This window comes from Nymphaea colorata, chromosome 6 (assembly GCF_008831285.2).
Source record: "Nymphaea colorata isolate Beijing-Zhang1983 chromosome 6, ASM883128v2, whole genome shotgun sequence".
In the NCBI taxonomy this organism is placed as follows: domain Eukaryota; kingdom Viridiplantae; phylum Streptophyta; class Magnoliopsida; order Nymphaeales; family Nymphaeaceae; genus Nymphaea; species Nymphaea colorata.
The window spans coordinates 14,973,643-14,978,415 of record NC_045143.1 but is presented as its reverse complement, the minus strand read 5'-3'; the positions used below and the strand labels follow the sequence as shown (position 1 = coordinate 14,978,415).

Here is a 4,773-nt window from a genome sequence, read left to right as displayed (position 1 = left end):
TTCTCTTTCTCTTTCTCTTTTTTCTTTTTGTTCGCGTTCCCATAGGTGTTCATCTCGAGAGAAGAGAGACAAAGAGACGATCAGTTATCGTGGGTGCAAATCTGCATGGGAAGAACCCATAACACCAATTTCATGTGAACAAATCATTCATCAATTCCATCGTGATATTCCGGCATACTTAGGATGGTCATGGTTACCTTCATTTTCCATACCAATATATATTTCAACCATGTTATTCATATCATAAATAAATCGTGATACCACTACTTAGGATGAGAACTGTAGCGAATAACCCCTACATTTGGTCAGGACAATGACTGAGTTTTCTCACCCGAGCCATTTGCATATTTTGTGTGAACCAGACTTACACGATTACCTTTTCTGCCTTCTCTCTCTCTCTCTCTCTCTCTCTCTCGCTCTCCTCAAAGCCAGCAGTTCAGTTGCAGAAGCGTAATGTAATTCTAGGGTTTCCCCATTCTTTTAAACAACAAAAGATTGAATTCATGGCAAAATCAGAGAGGTCGGAACGATTGCATTTTGCTCCTCTTCGTCTCGCCACAACATCTTTCTTTTTACATTCGCCTTCTAGTACTCCAGAAAGGTTAGTTGGATATGAAGTTGGAAAGTTCCTGTTTTCTATAATCACATCAATTGGAGGCTGCAGATTCTTGTTTGGACATAATTTCTTTAAGAAAAAGGCAGATTATGCCGGTTGGATTTCCCTCTGAGTGCTGCCCCCGTGTGTGTTGATTGCTCTTCCATATCAACTTCTTGCCTTTAGGGTTTTAGACCAAATCGCCCCTCTCTCGGCCTCTATATTAGCTCACTCTTTCTCTCCCTCCGATCCATCGCGGTTTCCACCTCACTACAACAAATGTTGGAATTAGGATCGCCATTAGGATCAGTTTGTAGATCCATTCCTAAATCTCAACGTAAAAGACTTGAGACATGTTACTTGTGACAACATAAATCAATCCCTCGGCCATTAAAGTGTTTAACCGATGTCAAGCATCCATCACAATCGACCGATTGCTGCTGACAGAAGAGTCAAAGAAGAAGAAAGGTTCCTCAACTCTGTCATTGCTTCCCAAATTTTTCTGTTTCATCAAAAAATCCATGGTTCACCTCCTCTGTTGCTCGTTTTCTGGCATTTCTCCTTGCTCAATTTGCTGGTTGCTCACCTCGCCATCGTCTAATTTCTGGTTCACTCGGATCGAATAGGAGTTTGGTTTTCGAATATTTGTTGAAAATAAGAGAAAATATATGGTTAACAAAAATTTCGATAAATATTAAAAATTAATTAGTATCTGGCCAGTCTCACTCTTAAATTGGCCATGAAATGTAATCTGCTTGCAGTCAGCTGAATTGGATGAGCGCGAGAACTAGGGGATGAACAGGTGACCTACTCTCGGTAGAAGCCAAAGAAGGAGCTTGAGAAATGTGGCTGCATATTAGGGAGGATATGGGCTTTTTTCTTGAAATTTTTGAATAAGGTGGCCGCATGTTAGTTGTTTTCTTCTGTGGATTAATGTCTTTGTTTCACTTTGACCCTCACATTTTGCCCAACATATTCATTATCTCCAGCATTACTTTTGTGGATTAATGTCTGGACTTTTTATGTTTTGTTGATTTCCTTAATTGTCACATGTGACCGAAGGAACATAGGGTTTCCTTCATCTTTTCAGTTGTTTCAATTGTGGTTTTTTTCATCTGTTGTTTTGTTGCCTCTGCTGGGAATGCAGAATCTCATGTTTGGATGATGTGACTAATGTGGATTGGTTCCTTCTCTTTTTGTTTGGTCAGTCTTGGATTAAAGATACCGGAGTTGGGAAGATGAGGTATTCTTGTTCTTCGCTTCTTTTTCTTTGTTTGATTGTCAATTTAGGATTTGGTTGGTCTAGTTTCCATGGGTGTGGGCACATCACTTAATTTATCGTCCCCATTTTTTAAAGACTTTTTGGGAAGTAATTGTAAGTATGGTATAGAGATAATTGGTTGGCATTTATTTGACATGCAATTTCCATATCCTGCAATAAATTTATTAGAACAAATGTGAACCTTCCGCCCCATCCCTCCCTCCTTTCTCTCCTTTCTTTTGATTTTTTCTACCAAACTTTGTCAAACCAGAATTACCCAACGCCTTTTCATCAAAATCAGACAGGCATGTGGGCTCATTTAGGTGAACCAGAGCCACTCAAACCTGGTCCCTTCTCCAGCCATCACCACCAACCTGTCCACAGCCACAGGTGCTGAATGGTTATCCAACACCCTGCCCTATTTTTTTCATGCTCTTTCCGCACCAATAGAAAAGAATCTGAATAGACGATAGACTGATTATGAAGATTTTACTCTTTTTAGTTGTTGTGTAGCTTCTACATCCCCACTTCTATTAATGAGAATATCCATTGCTGTCCATGCGTCTGTTATACATTTCTATTTTCAAATTTCCCATCCCCTTAAGACTCAGATCAATTTAGGCTGTGCCCATAATTTGGCCATAGCCTTTCATATTTCCATTTTCTTTTTAACGAGTTCAGAAGAATTCTAATCTAAGTTAAAGATTAAACTTGGCTTGAATTCTTAAGATGCGATAAAAATTAAACTCCGCTTGCCGCTCTCATTCAAACACAAACCACTATATTTTGTACTTTCAGTGGGACTTGAGCCATTTCGAACTGAAAATCTTGAATTTCTTTTTAAGGATTAATGCACTTGAAGAGAAGTACATCAGTCTTTATTGGAATAGATTTTTTTTTTAATTCTTTTTAGCTTGTAGGCTCTGATTTGATTAAGGTTACTGCAATCTTCAGGTGCGATTGAGATATTACACACACATGTTTGCTTCTGCATGATACAGGTTGACTTGCCAAAATCTGTTCGAACCAACATGCAGTCATGTGGTCATGCATGGTATGTTGATTTTCTATATGTCCTCATGCTTGAAAGGTTTCATTATTCATTGTCTTCTTATGTTTCCTGTTATTTTGGAAAATAGGGATGTCAACAATCAACACACACACACACACACACACACACACACACATATATATATATATATATATATATATATATATATATATATATATATATATATATATATATATAGAGAGAGAGAGAGAGAGAGAGAGAGAGAGAGAGAGGGAGAGAGATATGCATGGGTTTGTGTGTATATAAGTTCTTTATATCGACATTCGTTTAGCAAAATTGAATATATGGAAATTAATAAAAAAAAAAAGCACATTTCCAGTTCGTAATTTGTTGCCAATATTACTGACTTTTTAGTAGATATTTGTGTATATTTTCTTCCACAAAGTACTCGCAGATCAAAAGCGATATTTTTGTTGATGAACCTAAAAGCATAAAATTATAGAATACATATATAAGTATGTATGTATGTATACACACAGACACGCACACACAAATATGATTCTGTAGCACCCATCTCTTATTGTCTATTTGCTAGGTTGAAGAGCGACAAGGGATTTTCCATCTTCATCTATATTTTGCAATCTATCTATTTCTCAATGTTGTATAAAGTATCTATTTTTGCGGACTTGTATGTGAGCTTTTGAATCTCTATCAATATGAACTAACAACATTCTTAATCTTGGTCACTGTAATGATCTGCTTTTTGTTATGAACCTCTTGGTTTGGAACTTTTGACTTCAAGTGTTGATGACAAGCTGCTAATTGATCTAAGAGCATCAGATCCACGGCTTCAATGTGTACTTTCTGATGAGTTCATTTCTCTTTTCAGTTTCATTGTAGTGCTCATGAGGAGTTTTATTGCTTTCCAACATTATACTTGGATTTATACTTCATGTTTCTAGTCTACTCAAAAAGTATATCACATGAGAGCATGGGCAATTATGTTGATATATTAAGCTTATTATCTTTTATTTTGGAGAGAAAATGTTATTTTCGGTAAGACGACCTCGGTCTTCACTTCTTACATTAGTTTGCTTGAATAGATTGGAACTATTGCACTCATTCAGCTCAGTATGAACGCCTTAAACTGATGCATGGCCAACCTGAGCCAAATGATCATGCACACACAGAAACTCGTGTACAGAACATTAACTCAATATTGTAAAGTTGATGAGTTACTTCAACGTGGATTTTTAGGATAGGATAAAATTTGAACTTACCATTGCTATAATTGAGTGTTTCAGGTTGATGAAAGGCCATGCTTGGTTGTTGCCTTCCTTGAGAATATGTCAATAAACCATGGAAATTGCATATGGACTTAGAGAAAAGGAACTTGCTCTTTAACTCTGCTTTTTATTCTCATTGCTAATGTATTTCAAAAAGAAAAGACTGGTGGTATCTCTTTTAACAGCAGCGTGACTTTAACTCATACATACAAGAAACTTTGCTACCAAAATATCCATAAGATCCATAATGTAGGTAGATACATATATTTTTTTGGTTCTTTCAATAGTCTTTGGATATATTCAAACAATTTATGATAGTTACGAGAACTGTCAAACATGTTGTAGTTGTGATAAGTCTTTAAAATACCTTGTTTTTGTCTTCATGTGACTATTGACAATTTTATTGATGTCCATGGAGGGAATCTAAAATATTGATGATTTTGACAAACTAGCGAACCAGCTACAACTTGGAGGTATTTGCGGCAGTTTTTTAAATGTCTAATTTTTTATTGTTGTTTCATATTCTCCATGAGCAAGGCGTTTTGATTGACAAATATTTGTTTTTCCAGTCATAAAATTCTTAGTTGCTCTTTTTTTGGGGCTCGTTAGAGTGCAGTTG

The 4,773-nt window shown here is 36.4% G+C and overlaps 1 long non-coding RNA gene across 2 annotated transcripts; it reads left to right on the top strand.

Moving 5' to 3' along the window:
- Window positions 1-359: 359 nt before the first annotated feature.
- LOC116256445 (uncharacterized) lies at window positions 360-4,462 on the top strand. 2 transcript variants are annotated; one of them, XR_004173130.2, is made up of 4 exons: window positions 360-601; window positions 1,804-1,838; window positions 2,858-2,910; window positions 4,173-4,462. It is a non-coding gene; the product is annotated as an uncharacterized LOC116256445 (long non-coding RNA). The 2 variants fall into 2 exon arrangements; XR_004173131.2 differs by lacking the exon at window positions 4,173-4,462 and having other exon boundaries at window positions 2,811-3,037.
- Window positions 4,463-4,773: the final 311 nt, after the last annotated feature.